We start from the raw sequence: 26,408 nt of genomic DNA on the forward strand, positions 1-26,408 counted from the left end.
AGCACTGGATGTACGTCCTCCCCGTGTTTCGCTCTGTTCCCCTTTGCCTGTCATCACAACCCTGACTTACCCAATCCCTCATCACACTTTGAACGCCCATCTGTTTGCAGATAGAAGAGGATGTCCTATTCACTGTTTACACTTCAATCTAAGGCTCCTCTCTCCCAGACATTTTACCCCTCATTTCTGACTGTGGAGTAAAATATGTAGGTTCTTCTCAAAAAAATTTCAGATGTGATCCAGTAGGGAGAAGTGGAATAATTTGACAGGCTAGGAAGCGGCCCTTTCCTGGAGCCCTGACATCCCATGATGTGAGCAGCCTACAGGCCCCTCCGCCCAATAGAGGGCATCAGTGCCTTCTCACTGTTTGGATGGCAGCAGGACAGGGCCCAGGCTTCCAAGCTTGTCAAGAATTTCCGGATGGGGCATGTCTGTTGCGATCATTTTCTATAACATACTTTGTTGACCCCAACAGAGATATGGATTGCACATGCGTCTTGAACCCCATGAGTATAATCTGAGACAACTGTTGTTGTTTCAGCTTCTACCAGCTCTGCTCCCTCCCTTCCTCTTTTTTTTGTTTGTTTGTTGGTTGGTTGTTTCAGACAGGATCTCGCTCTGTCACCCAGGGTGAGTGCAGTGGCACAATCATGGCTCACTGCAGCCTCAATCTCCCGGGCTCAAGCAATCCTCCCATCTCAGCCTCCTGAGTAGCTGGGACTACAGGCATGCACCACCACGCTCAGCTAATTTTTTATTTTTATTTTTATTTTCCTGTAGAGATAGGGGTTTCGCTTTTTTGCCCAGGGTGGTCTTGAACTCCTGGATGCAAGCAATCCTCCCATCTTGGCCTTCCAAAGTGCTGGGATTACAGGTGTAAGCCACCGCTCCTGGCCTCCTCTTCTTTCTTAAGAATGAAATCTGCAAACTCTCCTTCCCCAGCCCCATCAACTCTAACTGTTGTTTGGCTTCTGAACATCAAGTATATCAAAAAAATTTTAAGACAAAAATTTATACAGGTGTTTTGAATAAAATGCAAAAAAAAAAAGAAGGAAGGAAGTAATAAAGAAAGAACTGAAAGGATTATTCAAGAGAAACCTGACTGCATGAACATCAATCAAAAGACTATCATGCATAAGCCTAGTCCAGTATCTGTCTGTTACAGGTAGTAGTCCTTAAGAAGTGAAGAAACCTTGGTTTTTAAATCAAGCATGTAGACACAGGTAGAGAGTACTACATATTAAAGCATTCTTTACAAGCTTAAATAATTGAGGAGATACACAATGCATCTGTGTTTGCAAATTAAATCTTGCAAAGTCCTCGCAAGATGAATTTCAAGCTTTAAGACAATCTCCATCATATTCTCAAATTTTTTCTTCAAACATAGTATATATTAATTCTAAAGTTCACCTAAGAGAAAAAAAACAGGTAAGCATAGTAAAAAAAATAAAAAAATAAAAAACCTTAAAAAAGACTACTTAATTTATATAAAAGATACAGCCTAGAATTAGATTGTATTACAAAATAAGAATTTAACATAATACATATAAAAAGGCATAGACCAATAAACATAAAGGTAGAAATACTCAATAATATTCATTTTGCTGATTAGCATTAGGGGAAGAATGACTTTAGACACAATTAATATAACATATAAATTTTTCATGAATTAAGAAGTTCCATGTAAAGCTCCAATCATGAAAATACAAACACAGACACTCATATAATTGACAGTTTAGTACGTCTGGAAAGTTTGGAGGAGAAAAGACTTTCTAAGTACTATATATGTGATAAAATAAATTAGAAAGAACAATGAACAATTTGATAGAAAAATTAAAATGCCTACACTACAAGGAAAATTTTTAACAAAAGAAAAAATAGATCAGACAAATACAATATAGAAGTGATTGATATTTTTGAGGCATAAGGGTTAATGCTTTGATTGTTTTCAGAATTCTTGGTGAAAAAACAAGTTAATGCAATTTGGAATAAATGCTAAGACCTGAATAAATAAAGCAGAAGACAATAAGATAATAAAACTTATAAACACAAAAGAAAACATTGTCAATTATAAAAATAATGCAAATTAAACATTAAGGTACACGTTGTACCTATTAAATTAACAAAATAAAAGTCTAATGGTAATTTATATTGCCAGTAATTGTATATCAAAAATATTGTCATCTACATTGCTTGTAGCATTATAAATTGACATAATCCTTTTGGAAAATTATGTAGCAATATATTTCAGGAACCATATGAAAGATTATATCATTTGATTTACTAATTCTACTTTCATACAAAATGTGGGAAAAGCTATATACATGAAGATGTTTATCACATTATTTTTAATAGCAGAAAAAAAGTAAACAAATGCCCAATGAAAAGGGAACACCAAAACTAGTTATGGAACTGTGGCAATTTTAAAATATCTGCAAACTCTTCCTTCCTTCTACCACTGAGACATATTCCCTCCCTTTGTCAAGGCTGACCTTGATTACTAGTTAGCCAGTAGGGTACAGCCAAAATGGTGCTATGTGAAGGCCACAGAAGACAAAGTACCATCTGCCTGGCTTGCTAGAATATTTGTGCTGGAGCCCTGAGCCACCACATAAGATGTCCCAGCATCCTGAGGCTGCCGTGTTGTAAGGAAGCCCAAATTGGCCCATATGGAAGTACACACCGAGATGCTCTCAGACCACATAAAAAGACAGGAGGTCCCCCAGTCTCCAGCTGCCCAGGTCTAGTCACTCTATGACAGCAACTCTGTGAGCTCAAACCACCCAGCCAAGTTCTTCCTAATCCCCTGACACACACAAACCAAGAGAGATAATACAATGATTGGTGTGGCTTTAAATTGCTAAGTTCTGAGTGGCTTGTTGTATGTCAATAGATGCCTAGAACACAGATCTCTACTGAATAGAACAAAGTACAGCCGTTCACTCACTCAATTTAAAAGACTATGGAAAACCATAGGTTCTTTTTCATAATATTTAGTTTAAAAATACATAAAATGCTGTGTATATTATGATTGTAGCCATTAAAAATCAATATTAAAAAGGACTTGATTCATCACAGTGGTTCTTCCATGACCTGACAGTGACGTTAGTAACACTGATGTTACTAACAATGGTGTTAGGTCATGGAAGAACCATTGTGATGGCATTATTTTTGGTTATTATTGATGGCATTATCAATAATGCCATATTAATGGTACTATTTTTCTAATGTCTACACTTACTAAAATATAATTCTAATGATTGTATAATTAATTAATGAGAATTACCTGTCCCTCAAAGGAGAAAAAGTAAGAGTCAAGAAATTTTATCTTAAAATATTGCATGAGAAAAATGAAAAAATCTACAACTTTAGAAGCACAAAAGCAGTATGACCAAATTCACCTCTTTCCCAAGACTGATTATAGATTGAGAAGGAGCCCCTGAGGTTTGTGTGTTAAAATGTAAAAGTTGTATCCTCTGTGTTTCGAGAGTTTGAAGGGAGCCCATGAACATTGCCCACGGTCCAATATGCACTGCGTATTGGGGATCAGTTAATCTTATTGCTCTTATTTTCTTAAGACAAGTTAGACAGGTGTTGTGTATACAATGCACACAACATAGAAATGTTTGAAATGTCTGAAGAAACTGTGGATTTAGAGTCTTCTCTCTCAGGACTGGCTCACAGACATCCACTCACAGCATGTCTCCTCATGCCCGGGATCTCCAGAGATACTCAGTCCCTTCCATCAGGAACACATGTGGCTGCCCTTACTCAGTGGCCTATCAACTACAGGACACACACACATACACTCAATGTGCAATGATGGAATAAGACTCAATAACAGCAAATAAGACTATTGTCAGTAACAGAGAGGCTCGGGAAGCACATAGCAGTCACTGGCCATTGTAGTTCCTCAAATTCCACAGGGCATGGATTGAGAAGGCCCCTCCTAGCCTGTGGAATAAGTTGCTTGGTGGCCCACCAGTCACCATGTGTGTCACACTGGAAGAGTGGGGAAGGCCTTGGAGAGTGTACTTTCCTTGGAGGCTGCCAGCTTGCATAGCCTACTTTCTGCTGATGCAGGTTGGGGATCAGGGGCATTGCTGGAAGGATGGAACAATTACAGGCTTTTGCAGGGAAGATAGTGATTGCTTATAGCAATACAATTCCCTCAAACATTTGCTAAACTTCTTACTTATGTATTTGCCTACAGTCAGTCACTCTGTGTGCAAGATCCTATCTAGACCTAATATTTATGCCTAAGACCCTAGTCTAGAGGTTGGCAAATACTTCCTGTAAAGAACCAAACAGTAAATATTTTAGGCTTTCTGGGCCAAAAGGCAAAATCAAGGATATTATGGAAGTACTTATGTAATAAGAGAGAAAACAAATGTACATAGATTTTTTTTTCATCATTTGTTAACTCAGGGCCACACCAAAACAAGTGGCAAGCTAAATTTGCTCAGTAGATTTGCCTGGGTTGCCATCCCCACTCTGGTCTGTTACTCACCAGCCCCTGCATGCCATACCCTTCTCTTTCATCTTCATACTGGCCACCATGAGGCCATCTGAACTGTAGGCTGGAGAGGAAAGACAGCACCCAATCTCATCTGTGCTGCCTTTTGTCTTTTTTTTTTTTTTTTTTTTTTTTTTTTGAGACGGAGTCTCGCTCGTCACCCAGGCTAGAGTGCAGTGGCATGATCTCGGCTCACTGCAACCTCAGCCTCCCAGGTTCAAGCAATTCTTCTGCCTCAGCCTCCCAAATAGCTGGGAATACAGGCTCCTGCCACCACACCCAGCTAATTTCTTGTATTTTTAGTAGAGACGGGGTTTCGCCGTGTTAGCCAGGATGGTCTCGATCTCCTGACCTCGTGACCCCCTCGCCTCAGCCTCCCAAAGTCCTGGGATTACAGGTGTGAGCCACCGCGCCCAGCTGTCTTCTGCCTTTTTACTTTGCCGATGGTGGTGTTTGCCAGACAACTCTCAATAGAAGATGCTTGAGAAAAACCTGCAACCATAAACTTATCTCCTGGTCAAGCTGCCCCCTCAGTCATGAGCCACTGCTTCAGTTTGCACTACAAATGGAACGGGGGCTTTCCACTCTGCCAGGTCCCCAGTTATTAGACTCTCAGTTGACTTAGATTGTCAGACGTCGCCAGCTGTGGCCAGAGTTCATCTGTGTTATGTCAAGTGTCAAGATCCAGCCAACAAGCACGGCATGCCAACATTTCCCCACCAGTCTCCTAATGCTGTAGACCCAATCTGTCCTGGTCTGCTCCCCACACACTCAAGGAACAGTTTTTACCAAATGTTTTGCCACCACCTAGCAAGGTTCACCAGCTGGCTGGCCTGCAATATCTGTGGTTTTTTAACTTTTCTGTTAAGTTCAGAGGTACATGTGCAGGTTTGTTCCATAGGTAAATGTGTGTCATAGGGGTTCATCGCACAGATTATTTAATTGGCAAGGTATTAAGTCTAGTACCCACTAGTAATTGCTCCTAATCCTCTCCCTCCTCCCACCCTCTATCCTCTGACAGGCCCCAGTGTGTGTTGTTCCCTTCTATGTGTCCATGTGTTCTCATCATTTATTTAGGTTGGTCCAAAAGTAATTGAGGTTTTTTGCCATTACTTTTAATAGCAAAAAACACAATTACTTTTGCACCAACCTGTAGCTCCCACTTATACGTGAGAACATGCAGTAATTGGTTTTCTATTCCTGTGTTAGTTTACTAAAGCTAATGGCCTCCAGCTCCATCCATGTCCCTGCAAAGGACATGATCTTGTTCTTTTTTATTAGCCTGCAATGTCCGTATCTTCACACCCACTGCCTGGCCACTTCAACTAATCCTATGTCACAAGCTAAGGTTCTGTGACTTACAGCCTCCACTTCAGGGATCAGATTCTATTTTGTAGCTCTTGTATTCTTGGCCTTGATTTCATAATCTGAGATTATTGTATCCGCTTCCACAGAGGATAGAGGAAGAGACAAAGTCAAAAAGAAAAAAAAGGGCAAGTTCAAGATGCCTTTTAATGAAGGATCTTATGAGTTGCTAAATGTTGCTTTTGCTCACAGATCATCGGCCAGAAGGTATAGACATGGCCCCATATCTAACTAAAAGAGGGGCTAAGAAATGTAGTCTCCATCCCGAACAGCCATATGCCTAGTCAAAAAATGGGGTTCTATCAACTGTGTAAGTGAGAGCAGTAAGTAGGGCTGACCAGCAGTCTCTGCCATAGAAAGATACCAGTATAATTCCCATCTTGAAGATGACAACACTGAGGCTTAGAGAGGCTAAGTGCTGCTTGAGAGTATGTGATAAAGCCGATTCCCGCCGGTGCCACCTGAGAAGTCTGTTCTTAACAAAGGGCCAACTGGCTTGTATGTAGTCTTCACACAAACAGCTTGGGGGTGCTCTTCCAACCTACGGATAAGGCCGATGCTGGTAAAGGAAACAGCTGTGGGTTTCGTGTCTCATGGCTTTTGAAAGGTTGACACTCCTAGCAGAGTTCTCAGACTAAGTTTGAGAAAATAGGGGTGGGGGGAAGAAAGCTATGGTTCATCAATGGAAAAACAAAATATGCTATATCCATAAAATAGAGTATGATTTGGCCATAAACGGGAATTAAATATTGGTGAGTATTACAACACGGATGAACATGAATAATATGCTAAGTGAAAGAAGCCAGTGACAAAGAAACACATACAGTAAGATTTCATTTCTATGAAAGGTCCAGGGTAGGAAAAGCCAGACATGGAAGGTAGATCGGCGGTTGCTTGGGGTCAGGGAATGAGGAAAGGAGAGTGACTGCTAAGGGTTTTTTTGGGGGGAGATGAAAATATTCTAGAATTGATTGTGGTGATAGTTACAAAGCTCTGGGAATATACTAACAGCCATTGTATTATACCCTTCAAATGGGTGAGTTATGAGATATGTAAATTTTGTCTCAACACAGCTGTCACCAAAATTAAAAGTCCAGGGAGACACTGAAACAGTAAAGTTACCTCAATGTAGTAGCTTGATGTACATGTGAGTATTTCATGTCCTTACAGAAATATTTTGTAACAGTTCATGAAAAATTATGCAGTAGGGGAACATGTTACAGTAAAGCCAGCCCATGTTAGGAATCACAAGTTGTAGTTGCCATGAAAAAGATTAAACGAAAGGAGAAGGAAAGAAAGAAGGAAGAAAAGGAAGCTATGACAATGGCGAAGAGCAGGATGAATGAAATTTCCCTTAAAACTGTTAAAATGTTTTTTGCTTGTTATAGACTGATAAACCATCCTTAACATGTTTCATGACTCAATATAAGACCAAACATTCTGCATTTGCACTGAAAAATCATGTTAGAAAAAGGAACTTTCTTTAGCAGCATTGACTTGTTCTGGCAACACAGATGGTGTCAAGCACTCTCCTCCACTTAAGGCCTGGAAAGAATTACTCAAAATTTCACCTATTACCAAAACCAGACACCTCAGAGGTCACCTTCTCAGTAATTAGCCTCAGAAATTAATCCCTGCTTATTTTACAGGTTAAGCAACTAAATAATCTTTGTGTTCAGTGATTTTTCCAAGGTGATGAATCCAATAGGAGCGGATCTTCTGATCCCCCAACCCCTGGCCAATATATAATCCTTTAATCCATACCAAGCTCAATCCCAAAATAGCACTGAAGAAACTCAGTGAAAAGCTTCAAAGTTAAGAAACCTTTGTTTAGTGTAAGCATTCTCAATAACTGTAGCTCATAGGAATGAAAATATTACTGTAAAACAAGAACAACAAAGGAGCATGTGTAACCATTCACTGTGGCCTCTAAGAAGAAAGAATTCCTTCAAGCCAGGTCAGCTTCTGGGCTGTCCTGCAAGTTTAGAGATTCCGAATAGGACAAAAGGGAGAAGAGAGAGAAAAAATTACACTTTCAGGTGATAGTTTTTAGGGATAAGGAAGTGAGAGTAGAAGACAAAGGCTTTCCAAGAGACATCTGCTACCCTAGAAAAGGACATTAAAAAGAGAAATGATGGGGAAAGTATGTTCAAGATGGTGACTGTGTAATAAGAATGAACTAGCCTTGCCGGGCGCGGTGGCTCAAGCCTGTAATCCCAGCACTTTGGGACGCCGAGATGGGAAGATCACAAGGTCAGGAGATCAAGACCATCCTGGCTAACACGGTGAAACCCCGTCTCTACTAAAAAATACAAAAAACTAGCCGGGCGAGGTGGCGGGTGCCTGTAGTCCCAGCTACTCGGGAGGCTGAGGCAGGAGAATGGCATAAACCCGGGAGGCGGAGCTTGCAGTGAGCTGAGATCCGGCCACTGCACTCCAGCCTGGGAGACAGAGCGAGACTCCGCCTCAAAAAAAAAAAAAAAAAATGAACTAGCCTCACATATACACTATGTGAGGAATACTATGCAGTCATAAACAAGAGTAAGTCTGTGTCCTTTGCAGGGACACGGATGAAGCTGGAAACCATCATCCTCAGCAAACTAACATGGGAACAGAAAACCAAACACTGCATGTTCTCACTCACTAGTGGGAGCTGAAAAATGAGAACATATGGACACAGGGAGGGGAACATCACACACCAGGACCTGTTGAAGGATGGCAGAAAGGGGAGGGAGAGCATTAGGTCAAATACCTAATGCATACGGGGCTTAAAACCTAGATGATAGGTTGATGGGTGCAGCAAACCACCATGACACATGTATACCTATGTAAAAAACCTGCATGTTCAGCACATGTATCCCAGAACTTAAAATAAAATAAAATAAAGAACTAGCCTCTTTTCCATTTCAATAAAAAATCAAGTAAAAAAGTGAAATATTTATAATCACCTCTTGGCCACTTTATTAGATATGCCTAACATTCTGTAATGGAATTACCAATGTGAATATCCTACCTTGAGTTTTAATAATGTTGCAAGGCAGGGCAGTGGAAAGAGCTTTGGTTTTAGAGTCTGGGTTCCTAGGGGGATGTGGACCCTCTCAGCCTCTACTTGCTCGTCTGTTGGATGGAGGTCATCATTTCTGCCTGTATTAGTCAGGGCTCTCCAGAGAAACTGAGCCAATGGGATATATACACGGAGAACTATTTATGTTAAGGAATTGGCTCAAGGGGTTGTGGCCGCTGGCATGCCTGAAATTTGTAGGGCGGATCAGCAGGCTAGAAATTCAAGTCAAAGTTGATGTCTTGAGTACAAATTCTGCAGGGCAGCAGGTTGGAAGCTCAGGCAGGGTTACTATATTACAGTGGTAAGGAAAATTCCTTGTTAGTCTTTGGGAAACCTCAGTCTTTGTTTGGGCCTTCAACTGATTGGATGAGGCCCAGTCTCATGGTAATGGGTAATCTGCTTTGCTAAAGTCAGCTGATTGCAAATGTTAATCACATCTTTAAAAATATCTTCATATAACATCTAGACTAGCGTTTGACCAAACAATTGGTCATCATAGTTCGACCAAGTTGACACATAAAGTTAATCATCACACTGCCCTCCTGCCTCATGAGTCATTAGTAATGCATCATTCTTACACATTTTGTTTACTGATTTCTCTTAAGCACCTATTTAGTACCTGGCACACAATAGTCACAGCATAAATACTTAGTGGATATATGGTATGATAACACTTGGAAATTACGAACAAATATATATGCTAGGCTTGACCAGTGTGGTTTGGGGGAATATGTATATTTTTGAGCATACACACTGAAGTCTCACCCATTCATGCCTTAAATTCACCATTAAACTAATACACCAGCCCAGCTCTTCTACTTCCAGAAATTATTTCTACAGATATACTCACACAAATGTAAATTGGCTTAGAAACAAGATTATTTATTGCAACACGGTTTGTAAAACAAAGGTTCAAAATGACCTAAATGTCCATCAATGTGAAATTTGGCTAAATGAACTCAACAGAATTTGAAGGGCTGAAGAAGCTTTTTACATACTGCTGTGGAAACATCTATGAGATAGATATACTGTTATGCAAAAACAACATGGAGCATAACAACAAGGAGAGAATGATACTAGTTATATAAAAGAGTAAAGAAGGACTATATAAAAAATATAAATGTATCCTTTATGCATAATAGATATTCCTAAATGTACATAATAAATTAATCATATTGGAGAGAGGCACTGGGTATCTGGGAGAAGGGGGTGGGACTGAGACACTTTACTAAATGTCCACTTACATCTTTGTAATTTTGAACCACATGAGTATACTGCTGATTAAAAAATTAAATTTAAACAAGGAAAGAAAATGAGTTCATTTAGTACTTGATTTAAAAATAAACAAGCAAATAAATTGGTTATTTTTTTCCTAAGCTTACTTATACCTACTTTTGAACTTTATGCTATCTCTTCTGGGGTCTGAGAATGACTATCTCATGGGATGGGAGGTATTGAGAAGACTAACGTAGGCTCAATTTCAGTAGGGGGAAGACTTAAATTTTAGATTTGGTGATTGATGTTTGACTTGTAACAGATCCTCCTCTTGAGGAAGGAAAGAAAGAGAGAGAACAAAGAGTTAGCTCAGAGGAATATTCCAGGAAATCGATCTGAGTCAGAAGCAGCAAGAAAAGTTTTTTAAGAAAGCAGGTGAAGGCCGGGCGCGGTGGCTCAAGCCTGTAATCCCAGCACTTTGGGAGGCTGAGACGGGCGGATCACGAGCTCAGCAGATCGAGACCATCCTGGCTAACACGGTGAAACCCCGTCTCTACTAAAAAATACAAAAAACTAGCCGGGCGAGGTGGTGGGCGCCTGTAGTCCCAGCTACTCGGGAGGCTGAGGCAGGAGAATGGCGTAAACCCGGGAGGTGGAGCTTGCAGTGAGCTGAGATCCAGCCACTGCAGTCCAGCCTGGGGGACAGAGCGAGACTCTGTCTCAAAAAAAAAAAAAAAAAAAAAAAAAAAAAAAAAAAAAAAGAAAGCAGGTGAAACACATTGGCCCAAACATAGCAACAGTGTAAAAAGAAATCCTAAATTATTTAGTTTAAAGACAAGATTCCAATGTCTTTACTGCATGCAGCCCATCAGAACTAAAACAAGCAAATCAGGAGAAGACTTTAGAAGATATTGTAAAAGGTGTATCCTTAGAAAACTAAGCTTGCAAACTTGCAACTCTCAGTTGGCCAGAGGTCGGCAGTTCAATCTGTGAATCCAAACTGATTTTTCATCTCTTTCAGGTCCCTGCTCTCTGCTTTCTAACATTTCAGCAACTCTCTCAAGCCTGAGAGGGAGCAGATAAAGAAAATCTGAATAGTTTATCCAGGAATTTGGATTACGAGAGTTTTTTTCTAATTCCTCTTCCAGTAAACTGATACTTCTCTAGATCACAATCTCTACTATTTGTCAACTGTGTGGTCCATTTCTTGCTGTATCCATCAGGATATGCTGGGTTATACTGCAGTAACAAACATCCCCCAAGTCTCAGAAACTTTAAAAAAACAATGGTTTATTTCTCAGTCATGCAAAAGTATAACCTAAGTTTTTGCACCTTCCAGACACTGTCTTCACTGTAGCACTACCATATCACCATCTACTTGCACGGTCACTGCAGGAGGGAAGAGAACCACACACCAGGACCAGCTCTCAAATACTTCCAACTAGAAGAGACCTGCCCCTCCTCCACTCACATTCCACTGACCGGAAAAATCACATAGAATGTCCATCTTCAGAGGGGAGAAGTACAATCTTACTGTGGCTAAAGGAGGACAGGAGGAAACACTGTCTTTCTCACTCTCTGCTCCTAAATATAAGAAGCCTTGCTATTATTGGGGTTTTTGTTGTTGTTGTTGTTGTTGTTGTATTTTTTTGAGGTGGAGTCTCACTCTATCACCTAGGCTGGCATGTAGTGGCGTGATTTTGGCTCACTACAACCTCCACTTCCCAGGTTCAAGGGATTCTCCTGCCTCAGCCCCCCAAGAAGCTGGGATTACAGGCATGTACCACCACACCCAGCTAATTTTTGTATTTTAGTAAAGATGGGGTTTCATCAGGTTGGTCAGGCTGGTCTCGAACTCCTGACTTCAAGTGATCCACCTCCCTCGGCCTCTCAAAGTGCTAGGATTACCGGCATGAGCCACTTCACCTGGCCTTGGGTTTTATTTTAATTTTTGAAACTTGTGTTATAGAGTTTTTTCCTGATGCTTGAAGATAAGAGTGCCTGAATGAATTAACTTGTGAGACACAAGTTTGGCCACTCCTGGCCTGCTTCTTCCCTGACATAAACTACCATTTGAAAGTTCTTTTCATACACCAAGGCAACCCTAAAGGCTCTATTAGTAGTAGTTATTCCATAGGTTTCCATTTTTGTGAGCCATTCTCATTCCTTTTGTCACTCTTCCTTGTCATTAATGACAAAAATTTGTGAAATTAGAGAATTCTGTTATCTTGGAACCAAGTTTCAGAAAGTCTAAACTGACAAGGCCCTTAGGAAATGCTTCCAACTCACCAACTTCCCACTGCACACTACAGAGGGGAAACCTGAAGTCCAGAAATGGAAACGACTTGCCAGAAATTACAAAGCAAATACATGGGCATTGTTTGAAACCACTAAATACGTAGTAATTTGTAATAAAGCAATAGAAAACTCATGCAAAGTTGTGATCTTTCAAGAGTACTTTTATTTTAACTAGGCCCATATTAAGACCGAAAGCACCAATAGACACTAAAAGTTATCAAAAGATCTTGGCATTCCACAGTTGCTTCTGTGTGTAACTCAAAATATAATGTTATTTTTTTGAAATTAATAGCTTACACCGGCCGGGCGCGGTGGCTCACGCCTGTAATCCCAGCACTTTGGGAGGCCGAGACGGGCGGATCACGAGGTCAGGAGATCGAGACCATCCTGGCTAGCACGGTGAAACCCCATCTCTACTAAAAAATACAAAAAAAAAAAAACTAGCCGGGCGAGGTGGCGGGCGCCTGTAGTCCCAGCTACTCGGGAGGCTGAGGCAGGAGAATGGCATAAACCTGGGAGGCGGAGCTTGCAGTGAGCTGAGATCTGGCCACTGCACTCCAGCCTGGGCGACAGAGCGAGACTCCGTCTCAAAAAAAAAAAAAAAAAGAAATTAATAGCTTACATGTATGGTGTAAAATAAAAAGTTCCTTATAGATTTTCTGATTACAAAAGTCTGAATCTTCTCATTAAAATAAAACTTTTCTCCTTTCTTTCATTTCACTGGCTAATCCACCATTGATTTTTAAGACAAAGAGCCTTAAATGAAAATGTCCAATTATAACATTTCAAAAATCAGGATAGGAATGGATGGTAGGGAGAGAGACCCTCCTGGGGTCTGGAAGTCACATTAGTCTCAGTTATCCTCCCAGTCAACAGCCCGACTTCGTGGCAGCAGGGCATTGGCAAATGGTACTTGTACTCCCGACTGGGTTCTCTCGCTTCTGACGTGCTTCTGACAGATGCTTCTACTGCCATCCCCTCCAGCCATGCCAGTGAATTTAACAATCCACAATGAAATTACCGGATGCTATTCAAGCCACAGGCAAAGCTACTTTCAGGTTGCCACTGAGGGGAGAAAAATCAGTGAGGCTGATGGACTGTCCCAGGGACCAGGGCTGCCAAGGTCAGCTGAGCAGCCTGCCAGTGCTCCACTACAAGAGCGGGAGTCCCCCTCGTCTGCGGTTTCTGTTACCCACAGTCAACCAAAAACATTAAGTGAAAAATCCCAGGAATAAGCAGTTCGTAAGTTTAAAATTGCATGACCTTCTGAGTAGCACGACGAAATCTCAGGCTGTCTTCCCCCATCCTGCCAGGGATGGGAATCCTTTTTTGGCCCAGCATTTCCACACTGTCTGTGCCACCTGCTCCTTAGTCATTTAATAGCTGTCTTCAATTATCAAATTGACTGTCCAAGTATCACAGTGGTTGTGTTCAAGTGATCCTTATTTTACTTAATTATGGCCTTAAGCACAAGAATGGTGATGCTGGCTTATTATTATAATTGTTCTATTATGTTATTATTGTTGTTAATCTCTTACTGTGCCTAATTTATAAATTAATCTTTATCATAGACATGTATGTATAGGAAAAAAGAGGGTATATATAGGGTTCGGTGCTATCTGCAATTTCAGGCATCCACTGACAGTCTTGGGAAAGATCCCCTGTGAATAAAAGAAAGCTATTGTAAGCCAAAAGCTCCAAAAGCAACTTCCCCTTTCAGGGTAGCCATTGCTATTCCCTTTATTCGATTATAAAGGGGTGATTGAGGAAGAGGCAGGGAGAGAGAATGTAAAAGAGGAGGTGCTCACACCTGAGTAAAAGAGCAGATTTCAGGTCACTAAGAAATAGAAACTCAATTCTACACACCTTGAACATCTACAGAAGCCATGCTGGCAGCCCTTAAAGCAGTCCTGTACAGGCTGAGTGATGGCTTTGACTGCCTGCCTCCAAATCTTTCCACCCCCTTTGCTACCTGGTACCCTGGGCCGGGCACTTGACTTCTCTAAGCTTTCTTTTCCTCACCTGTAAAATGGGGCTAAGAGCAGATTCCTCATGATATTGCTTTATGCATTGAATGAATTAAAATATATAAAGTCATTGGCTCTGTTGTCTGGCAGATAGAAAGTGCTCAAAATTCTATTACCAAGGCACTCTGTTTCTGTTTTCTGTTTGTTTGTTTGTTTGTTTGTTTGTTTTTAGAGACAGATTTTCGCTGTGTCACCCAAGCTGGAGTGCAGTGGCATAATCATAGCTCACTACAGCCTAGATCTCCTGGGTTCAAGCAATCCTCCCAGCTCAGCCTTCTGAGTAGCTGGAACTACAAGTGCATAGCACCTCACCCAGCTATTTTTGTGGGTTTTTTTTTTTTTTTTTTTAAGACAGGATGTCACTCTGTTGCCTTCACTGGAGTGAGGTGGCATCATTTCAGCTCACCAGACCCTCAACCTCCCCAGGCTCAGGTGATCTTCCCACCTCAGCTTCCCAAGTAGCTGAGACTACAGGCACATGGCACGCCACCACACCTGGCTAATTTTTGTATTTTTAACAGAGACAGAGTTTCTCCATGTTGCCTAGGCTGGTCTCAAACTCCTGAGTTCAAGTGATCTGCCCATCTCAGCTTCCCAATGTGCTGGGGTTACATGCGTAAGCCACCATGCCTGGCCTAATCTTTTTATTTTTAGTAGAGATGAGATCTCACTATGTCGCCCAGGCTGGTCTCAAACTTCTGGCCTCAAGCAATCATCTCATCTCAGCCTTCTCTTTCTAATCATTAGTAGGCTTGCTGTCACCATGGAAGAAAAAAGACAACCGTTCTCCACTTCCCTTCCCACACCCAGCAAGAGCCTTGGTCTTGTTTAAGAGAATCCACTTCCCTTGCTTACAAGATAAAGGCTGGTAGCACAGCTGTAGTTTTCTCTGTGTTTGGAGGAAGCGGCCCTACTTCAACCATTAGTTATCATCTCGCCCCCACTGAGCTGCCTGCCTTCCATGCAGCAGGCCATTCATGTGGGCAATTTATTTATTTATTTATTTCTTCATTTGGGGCTAGAGGCAAGTAGCTTTCTCTAAGCAATGGAATCATGGCTCTGCTATTTCTCAGTTGAGAGGAGGTCTGGACTTAGCGTGAGGAGAAGCTGTGTCTCTTGCCCATTCCAAGTTTCCCAGAGAATGAATCACCTCTGCTTGAAGGTAAATACGGATGGCCAGCCCAATCCAGCACACATGTGCAGCCTCTGCATGCTGGTGCCCATCTGGAGAGGGGAAACCACAGATCATGCCTTGCCCAAGGCATTTAGCAGAATGCAGGCCAGCTCTCAGAGCAACAATAAAAACCAATGAGAAGAAACAGAAGCAAAAAAGATTATGGCTTTAAGCTATGTGGTCTTTATTTGAAGAGGAGTCAAGGAAGCAGCTTTGAACCCAATATGAAGGGGACAATGTAGGAGGCTGGTGGAGCCACAAACTCAACCAACGTTTGAAGCCAACTCGCAAAGCTGCATCATACTGGAAAGAAATTACCCGGAGGGCCTTTAAACTCACAGTTCAAAAATGACATTCCTTTGGTCAACTTTCCAGCTTAGCCTTTGGAGGGCCTTTCTCCTCTGAGCCCTGGTGCTCAGGATACGATGAAAACACAAATAAGGGCCGGGCGCGGTGGCTCAAGCCTGTAATCCCAGCACTTTGGGAGGCCGAGACGGGAGGATCACGAGGTCAGGAGATCGAGACCATCCTGGCTAACACGGTGAAACCCCGTCTCTATTAAGAAATACAAAAAAAAAAAAACTAGCTGGGTGAGGTGGCGGGCGCCTGTAGTCCCAGCTACTCGGGAGGCTGAGGCAGGAGAATGACGTAAACCCGGGAGGCGGAGCTTGCAGTGAGCTGAGATCCGGCCACTGCACTCCAGCCCGGGCGACAGAGCGAGACTCCGTCTCAAAAAAAAAAAAAAAAAAAAAAGAAAACACAAATAAGAGATTCCAGTGAAGTCTTTGGTCCCCACAGGGCTGGTCTACTTGGCCCACATGAGCTCCAACATCTCTGAGAAAAGTTGTCTGTCACTCAGATTCACAGCTGGAAAACTCAGATTCCAAAAGCCCCACGGAGGAGACACAACAGCAGATACATTATCAGAGCAACAGTGAAGGGATGTTTTCCTATTTTCCGTGTAGAATCATTATCTCATGGTCTAAACATCCTGGTTAGAACATGGGGAGTCATTTATTCTGAAATGTGCCTGTTTCATTTGTCCACGAAGTGGATTGTAATGGACTCTTTCCCAAAGGGAGCAAGAGCAAGAACGGAAATGTAATTTATTTTTTATTGCTGAGTTGGGCCTTTTCAAATGATTTTTGCAGACATATCTTTAATAGATTTTCAGACATATTTTATTTGTTGAAAAATTTCCATGCCCTTGCATAATTTCAATTATTCAATGGAAACCACAGTTTGGGGAATTGTTCCAGTCATTTATTCAGCCCTTGGAATAAGCCATATTTATTACTTAAATTGATTACTTTGTCCATTTGGAGATTAGCTCAGATGAATGGGGATTAAGAGAGAACGTGTTTGAGACCCCTTCCCCCTGCAGTCACCCAGGGGCCTTTTGCTTTTTGGAGTAGCTCATGAGCAGCTTCAAATCTGGCCTTTCTCATTGGTGTGGTCTTGGTGAAGGGGTTCAGGAGAGCGGGGAGTCTTTGAGGGCGTGGTTTCACTGAAGATGGTGCATTCAGCTGCAAGCCACAGAAAGCCTGACTGCAGAGCATTCCCAGGCAGGAGTCTGTTCATTCACAAAACAACAACTCTGCAGCTAGACAGTCACTGCCCTTTGTTCAGAGGTTCAGCTTTGAACCCAATATGAAGAGACGATGTCTCTACATGTGTTTTAGCCAAAAATGGCTGCTGCAAGTCAGAGCGTCATGGCCATGAAGAAGAGGAAAGGCAGAAGGGCCACTTCAGCATGGCCTGTCTCTTTTTATTAGGAAATCAAAACCTTTTCGAGAAGCCTCCAGCTGATGTCTGCTTACCTCCACTACCACCCTTGGTCCGAGGTGCCATCATATGACCCAGTGCCTAGGATGGCTCCCACCTTCTTCCCTTCCCCATTCTGTCTGTTCTCAATACAGCAACCACAGTGAGCACATTGAAGGAGAAGTGGGGCCGTGCCAGTCCTCCGCTCCAAACCCTCCAACAGCTTCCCAGCACACTCAAGAGTAAAGTCCAGGCTCCTCAGTGGGGCTTAGGAGGACTGTGTGATCTGGCCAGCCCATCTCTGCGCTGACTTCACCCCTACTGCACATTCCTGTCTCTTCCTACTGCACATTCCAGCCTGGGCTCCCACTGCTCTGTCACAGGCCAGGCACTCTCCCTGACTAGGCTTTTGCACTTGCTGTTCCCTCCGTCTGGCATGATGTCCGCCTCTAACCTCCCAGTTTACCCCCTCGCCTCCTTCAGCCTTTGCTCACATTTCAGCTTTGCAGTGAGACCTTCCCTGACCATCCTATTCATCATTCCAGCTTCCCTTCCCCCATCCTTTCCATGCTTTACTTTTCATAGCATTATCTAATGCATATATAGTCATGTGTCACTTAGCAGGGATACATTCTGAGAAATGTGTTGTTAGCCAATTTCATCATTATGTGGACACCTTACATTTTACTTACACTAACCTAGATGGTATAGCCTAGCATGCACACCCCTAGGCTATATGGTATGACCTATCGCTCCTGGGCTACAGACCTGTTCAGCAGGCTATTGTACTGAATACTATAGGCAACTGTAACACAATGATAAGTGTTTCTGTATCTAAACATATTCAAACATAGAAAATGTACAGTAAAAATATGGGCTTCTAATCTTATGGGATCACCATCATATATGCCAACTGTCATTGTCCAAAACATCTTCATGTGGAGCATGACTGTACCTATTTCTCTTTTCTGCCTGTCTCCTCTGTGACCAAAATGGTGCCTGGCACATATTGAATGTCCTCATACCCTCTGTTGAGCGCTGCATAGAAGCATGAGAGAATGGATGGGGCAGAACTGACTTGCATGGCCTTTACAAGCAAGTGTTTGGTGCTCTGGCCTCTGAGCAAGAGGCCCGGAGGGGAAAGGAGATTGGGAATGACTTTAAAGTTGTCAAGAAATAGTGTGTGCCTGAAGTCAGGAGATCGAGACCATCCTGGCTAACACGGTGAAACCCCGCCTCTACTGAAAATACAAAAAAAGTAGCCGGCCCAGGTGGCGGGCGCCTGTAGTCCTAGCTACGCGGGAGGCTGAGACAGGAGAATGGTGTGAACCCAGGAGGCGGAGGTTGCAGTGAGCCGACATGGCGCCACAGCACTCCAGCCTGTGACAGAGCCAGAACTCCGTCTCAAAAAAGAAAAGAAATGGTGTGTGCCATGTAGATCCACCCACACTTCTCCATGAAGGCGAATTCCCAAACTGAAACCACTTGCAAATGTTCATAGCAAAGCTGCTCAGATTAATTTTGCTTTTTCTCATTAAGTGAGACTCCAAAAGGTTAGTTAGAGTATTAGGTGTAGGGAAAGGATTAATAAAAAATAAGTGGGTCAGAAACATTGATAGACGCCTAGACCCCTCATGTGTTATTTTATTCTTTAAATGCAGAAGACAGCCCTGTGAGATGGGTTTAGCAATCTGCATGTCACAGAGGAGGAGCACGAGGTTCAGAGATGCTGAGTAATGTGCCCACAGACTCTCAGCTAGCATAGAAAGCTGGGGGTTTAGCCTCCAGGTTCTGTGTTCTCAACACTGTCCCAGGTGTTCTCCTGACAGATACACTGACGTCCTAATGTTTGTATCTGCAGCTGAAAACTTGTCTTCTAGAAACCCAGAGACCGTGGCATCCTCACTGCTGCCTGGAAAACAGTAAGATTGAAATCCTGGGCAAATTGTAAGTGTGAGTGCAGGAAGTCTAGGAAGACCCACTTGCCCTCAGCTCAAAATATGCCTCACCTATGTCCAAGCTGCTGCCTGACACTCCTCCAGCCAAGGATAAAGCTTTTATGAATTTAAATGCTAACTGATTGTATCTAGGCTCACTCACAAATTACTCCTGAAGCTATTTTGATTTTTGTTTGTTTGTTTGTTTGCTATTTCACTGCTTGTTCGCCTATCACAGGCTTTTGCATGTCATCCTAGAGCGTAAGCTGTTGAGGAGAGAACCATGTCCTGCACACCTGGCATAGCATTCTTCCCCACCTGTCAGTCTTAAACACTTGTTGACTGATTATTGTATAAAGTACAAGACACACATCTCTGGGATCTATGTGTTTGCAGAAGTGTACTGTGGAGAAAGCAGGGGCCTTGGGAAGCACAGTCACCTCAGCTTCCATCCTAATTTGGCTACTTATCACTTATTGGATCTTCCACCAGTGTCTTCATCTCCTGAGCCCCCATTTTCTTTTTTTATTATTATTATTTAAAATTTTTGATCTCCATAGGTTTTTGGGGGAACAGGTAGCATTTGGTTACATGAGTAAGTTCTTTGGTGGTGATATGTGAGATTTTGGTGCACCCATCACCCAAGCAATATACACTGAACCCAATTAGTAGTCTTTTATCTCTCACCCTCTGCCCACCCTTTCCCCCTGAGTCCCCAAAGTCCATTGTGTCATTCTTATTCTCATAGCTTAGCTCCCACTTATGAGTGAGAACATACGATATTTGGTTTTTCATTCCTAGGTTACTTCACTTAGAATAATAGTCTCCAATCCCATCCAGGTTGCTGCAAATGCCATTAATTCGTTCCTTTTTATGGCTGAGTAGTATTCCATTGGATGGATATATATACATATATATATATATCAGAGTTTCTTTATCCACTCGTTGATTGATGGGCATTTGTGTTGGTTCCACATTTTTGCAATTGCGTGCTGCTCTAAACATGTGTGATCAAGTATCTTTTTTGTACAATGACTTCTTTTCCTCTGGGTAGATACCAAGTAGTGGGATTGCTGGATCAAACGGTAGTTCTACTTTTAGTTCTTTAAGGAATCCCCACGGTCTTTTCCACAGTGGCTGTACTAGCTTACATTCCCACCAGCAGTGTAGACATGTTCCCCTTTTTACGGCATCCACACCAACAGCTATTAACTTTTTTAGTTTTTAATTATGGCCATTCTTGCAGGAGTAAGCTGGTATCACATTGTGGTTTTCACATCTGTAAAATGGGGCCACAATACCTGTCCACTGGTTTATTAAGAGGAATGAATTGCAAGACTGTACTTTCAGGGATTATTTCTATAGTTTGCTGCTAGAGAAGTTTCTCTGAACAGGTAGAGCCCCGGAAACCACCGGATGGAGGCGCAGGATCCTCTCCTAAGCTGAAGCCGGCTGTTGGTGTTGCTTCACTGCAACTACCTTTTGCCATGGATGATCGTCCTTCTCCTCCTCTGGCAGAGGGAGAGGGAGAGGATGTAAGTCTGAGTGGTAGCTCAAAAAAAAAAAGTGGGGAGATAAGTTGGGAATGTTTGTAAAAAGCCTGGCACAGTGTCTCACCTTTCTGGTCAGAGTCAGAATCAGAATGAGCGCCCCTTGATTATGGCCACTGCTCTATGGCCACTGCTTTAGCTGACTGGGACAGCCTATTGGAAAGAGCTCTCAAGAGCAGTTCCTTCTTTTCCTGAAGTGCCAGAGGCTCCACTGTGGCATCATCTCAGAGAAGCATTGGAGCTCTAGGAGCAAGAGAAAAACAGGCAGGAGGACAGGGTCACTCCAAGCCTGCCCCGAAGGAAGACAGAAGATAGTCACCCTTCAGCGAACAGAAGCCACAAGGCTTGGCTCCATCCTGGGCTCAGAACACATTCAGAATAGATTCACTGGGCTAGAACAAGAAGCCAGAAACACTGCGCCTCTGGACGCAACAGTCTCTCAGCCAATCACCGGTGAGAGGGAAGGTGAGTGATGCAGGATGAGAGAGCACCAAGGTTTCTCTCTGAGCCCATTTCTAAGCACCAAGCTTGCCCTCTCAACTGTTTCCAGGAGTGGCGACCCACCTTCCCACCACACCCATCTATTCCTTGGGACCGGTAGCAGAAGCTTCTCAAATCTCTTCTCTACCCCTCCAGATGTGACTCTCCCACCCTTCCCTGCAGTGCAGTAGATTACCTCTTTCCCTGACCCACCCCTCAGCTTCTACAGCAAACGCGGTTGTCACCCACTCCACTCCTCAGCTTCCATCCTGATTTGGCTACTTATCGCTTATTGGATCTTCCACCGGTGCCTTCATCTCCTGAGCCCCCATTTTCTTTTTTTTTTGTTATTATTATTTAAAATTTTTTATCTCCATAGGTTTTTGGGGAACAGGTGGCATTTGGTTACATGAGTAAGTCTTTGGTGCACTGTGGTTGACAACTGCAATCATCTCAGATGTGTGGCTCCTGAGTGTGTGAATCATGGCTAGTCCGAATTCAGATGTTCTCTAAGGGCAAAATGCACACCGGATTCTGATAACTTAGTGTATTCGTCCATTTTGCGTTGCTGTAAAGGAATACTGGATGCTGGGTTATTCACAAAAAAGGAGATTTACTTGGCTGTCACTTCTGAAGCCTATACAAGAAGCATTGTGCCAGCATCTGCTTCCGGTGAGGCCTCAGGAAGCTTCCAATCATGGTGGAAAGTGAAGGGGGAGCAGGTATGTTACATGGACAGACAAGGAGCAACAGAAAAGAGGAGGTTCCAGGCTCTTTCCACAGTCAGATCTGGTGGGAACTAATAAAGCAAGAACTCACTCATTAGCATGAGAAGGGCACGGTGCCATGCATGAGGGATCTGCCCCCATAACCCAAATACCTGCCGCCAGACCCCACCTCCAACAGTGGGGGTCACATTTCAGCGAGAGATTTGGAGGGGAATCTATCTATCACTTAGCATTTTTTAAAATGCAAAATATCTCACTAATGCCTTTTTAGATCGATTACGAATTGAAAGGATAATTTTGACTACAGTGGATTAAAATAAAATATACTGTTAAAATTAATTTCACATGGGGTTTGTTGCTGTTTTACATTTTTAAACATGGGAACTAGAAAATTCTAAATTACATTGGAGGCTAGAATCCATGGCTCACATAATGCTGCTGTACAATGCTGGTGTGAACTATCACGACACTGTTATACTATTATCATTTGTTTTATCTCTGCCTCACTCACTAGACAGGGAACTTAAGGAGAATAGGAAGAGTGTCTTCCACGGCTATGAGAGATGCTTAATACATGACAAATATTCCATAAATACTTGTTGAGGGAATGAAGCTATGATGAAAAAAAACTAAAAATATTCAATGATTCTGAAATATTTTAAAAATCACTCAAAATCATGTACTGTATTGACTTGCCCACAACACTTGTCTCCTTGGTGTAAAGATAGCATTCAATTCGTGTGCTTGGTATATGCTAGAGTTTGGTTTGTTTGACCCCTCCAAATCTCACTTTAAAATGTGATTCCCAATGTTGGAGGTGGGACCCGGTGGGAGATGTTTGGGTTATGAGAGAAGATTGATGAATGGCTTGCTGTCATCCTCAAGGTAATAAGTGAATTCTTATCCTATTCATTCCTGAAAAAAAAGCCTGGCACCTCCTTCCCCACCTCTCTCTCTCTCTCTCTCTCTCTCTCTCTCTCTCTCTCACACACACACACACACACACACACAAACACACACACACACACACACACACACACAATGTGATCTCTGCACATTGGCTCCCTTTGCCTTCCACCATGAGTGGAAGCAGCCTGAGGCCTCACCAGATGTAGGTGCTGGTGCCATGCTTCTTGTATAGTCTACATATCTGTGAGCCAAATAAGTCTTTTCTCTATTAAACTACCCAGCCTCAAGTATTTCTTCATAGCAACACAAACAGACGAAGACAGTATGCATGCTCATATATTTCCACAGGTGTAAAAGAAATGAATCTTCCAACACTACACTGGACCTCATGCACGTAAACTCAAGCGTGACTGTTGCCCTGGCTCAGAATTTGACTGACAGTTGGCTGCCCCATTTACTTCCTTGTGGCCCTATGGGCAGTCCTCGAAACAGTAGCATGAGCACCACCAGGGAGCTTGTTAGAAATGCAGAGCTTCCAACTACACTCCAGACCTATTGAATCAGATCAGAAGCTTCTCTATAACCAGATCTCTGGTTAATTGTAGGTTAATTGTAAGCCCTTAACATTTGAGAAGCCTGAACCATGTGTTTTTGTTTTTCAGCTCTAAGGAAGAGAGTCACCTGGAAACTTGGCTATTATTCCTTTTTATTCTCCACACATTTTTTGCTAAAAAACATCGTGAGCATTCACTTTGCGTAAGGTGTTATGAACCAGACACATGGCTCTTGGTTGTGTGACTTGTGTCACCCATTACTGATGAGCTCTTACTGTTCGTGGAGGCAGCTGGACACCCTGGATGCTGAATGCCAGACAGCTCTTCAGGAGGGCTCTGAAGAAGCCAGAAATGGTACAAAATGGCCCTATGCCTGCAGAGAATCTATACACAGCACTTTTATGAGTCTTGCATTCTGAGGGCGTCCAGAGGAAAGAAAGCAGCCAACACTGCCTTTCTCCCAAGAAGGAAATTTTGCCAGAATCTGTTCGTCTCCATGGAGACCCCAAGAATCTGCAAAGCCTCCATCAGCGTCCTGGTCCCCAGGCTCAAGTTCAAGCAAGCTTAATTCCCCTTTGTCTGGGTCTCTGGAGTAGCATGAATTTTGTTACTTTGGGGGAATGCAGATTTTTTTAGTCACATCTGTGTGTTCCTGGAGAGTAAAAGCAACTCAAACTGGACCTGCAGCAGTCTTCAGACACTCTGTGGCTGGGGAATTGCCGTGAAGCTTCAAGGAACTCTCACCTGAAAAATCAGAAGATGCAGTGACCAGAATTCTTTCCCTCCATTTCTATAGTTACAACTGCATTCACCTGGTCAGTTAAATGTATTGAACACCTGTGGTGTTTACCATAAAGCATACAGAGATCATCCTGTCCAAGCAAGAAAAACTGATGTGTCAACAAGCAACAGCTTGAAACACTGGCACAGCCAGGCACGGTGGCTCACCTTGTAATCCAGCACTTTGGGAGGCTGAGCCAAGCAGATCACTTGAGCTCAGGAGTTCAAGACCAGCCTGGACAACATGGTGAAACCCCATCTCTACCAAAAAATACAAAAATGAGCAGGGCATTGTGGTGCATGCCTGTAATCCCAGTTACTCAGGAGGCTGAGATGGGAGATTCACTTGAGCCTGGGAGGTCAAGGCTACAGTGAACCAAGATGGCACCACTGCAACCCAGCCCGGTGATGGAGCAAGACCCTGTCTCACCGAACACAAACAAAAACAAAACACAACAGAGGAAACAGCACTGTCTTCCCCACCAGCACCTGTCTGGCTTTCATTGCTTCACATCTGGTAAATAAGCCAACAAACTCTTGACCCACTAGGCTCTGGGTTCCAGACAGGCTCTGGTCCATCTCACCACCTCCCTGCTCTCTGCACTCCAGCACTACTGGCTGCTTCCTCCCTAACAGCCTTTATCTGGACACCTCCTTTCCCCCTCTTCTTACCTAGTTCAGCCTTTATCTCTCAGCTCTGGGATCGCTTCCTCTGGGAACCTTCCAGATGTCCAACAGCCTGTGTGAGCAAGGCCCCTGCCCTGTGCTCCTGGAACCCCTACCTTTCTCCTTCCTATGTTCTCTTCAGTCATTTCTGCAGAGATCCTGAGTGACAGCCTTCATTCCATAGGCTATGGAATCTGAAAATGTTTGAGCAAGGGAGAGATAAGATTAAAGTTTGGGAAAGATGAGTTTGGCAGCTGTCAAGAGAGTATGTTCAACAAGAGAAGAGACTGCAGGCTCAGAAAGGAAACTGGAATGATTATCTTTTAAATGCCAGACCTGGGGCTGTTTTTTGAAATATTTTCTTATTTGTTTTTCAAGATGTATCTGCGAGTAAGGCATTATTGTCCCCATTTTTTAGTTGAAGAAATTGAGACTGAGAGGGGTTTAGTGACTCGCTCAAGGCCACACAGCTGGAACTTCCGGGCCTGCCTGGTTTCCTAACTCTGCCTCCCAGAGAAGCTGTTGGAAAAATTCCTTATGGGAAATAATAGAAAGGAGAGGACTGACCTGGTAGATGTCATAGGGAAGAATCAACAGAACGCATAGAAGATGGTATGTGGGGCTGGAGCGTTGGAAGTCAGGAACTCATCCAAGATGACTGAAGTTCTCACCAGGCCACTTCCTTCCAGAACCTTCCCCAACAACTCTCCCACATGTTTCCTCAGCACTCTGTGTTTTCCCCATCAGAGCACTTTTCGAGGTGTTTTATAATTCCTGGTCTGTTTGGCTGTCTTCCCCACCAGCACCTGTCTGTGGTGTTTACTGTTGTAGCCCCACAGGGAAGCAGCGAGCCTCTAAGAGCTCAGTGAAGTCTTGCTAAATGAATGACGGAACCAAGGACTGGGTGATGGAGAGTGAGGACACCTGTGGTGGATTTATAGCGAGAAGTGCTTGGAGCCAAACACGGCATCAGCCAGCCAGAGCTAGTGGGGCAGCTCTCTGGGGTGCACCTGGAGCATTCACCTGTGAGGACCTCTGTGCCTTCTTTTCACTAAAGAACAGGATTCTTCCAGGTGAGAGTGAGGTGACTGGACAGGGCAGGGCTGCAGCATGCTGCCTCAGAGGAGACCCGGCTCAGTGCAGCCAAGGCTAGGTACAAAATCGATAATTCCACAATTGCAGATCTCAGAGAATCCTCTCAGTGATTTATTGGTCACTGCATTTGGCACTTGAAGAACAATTTATGTCATAACTTGTAAAACTTTAACAACATGAAGCACTGGTTTCCCTCGAGAGTTTGCAAGGATGCTCTGCAGAGAGGGAGAATCCTTGTCTTGGCACTTAAAATGGCATCTACCTCAAACTTTCTCTGTCCCACATC

The 26,408-nt window shown here is 43.1% G+C and overlaps 1 non-coding gene across 1 annotated transcript; it reads left to right on the forward strand.

Annotated features, from left to right (window-relative positions):
- Window positions 1-20,694: 20,694 nt before the first annotated feature.
- Window positions 20,695-20,910, forward strand: LOC112428601 (small nucleolar RNA U3). Its single transcript, XR_003020641.1, has one exon. It is a non-coding gene; the product is annotated as a small nucleolar RNA U3 (small nucleolar RNA).
- Window positions 20,911-26,408: the final 5,498 nt, after the last annotated feature.

This window comes from Macaca nemestrina, chromosome 11 (genome assembly GCF_043159975.1).
Source record: "Macaca nemestrina isolate mMacNem1 chromosome 11, mMacNem.hap1, whole genome shotgun sequence".
NCBI classification, from domain to species: domain Eukaryota; kingdom Metazoa; phylum Chordata; class Mammalia; order Primates; family Cercopithecidae; genus Macaca; species Macaca nemestrina.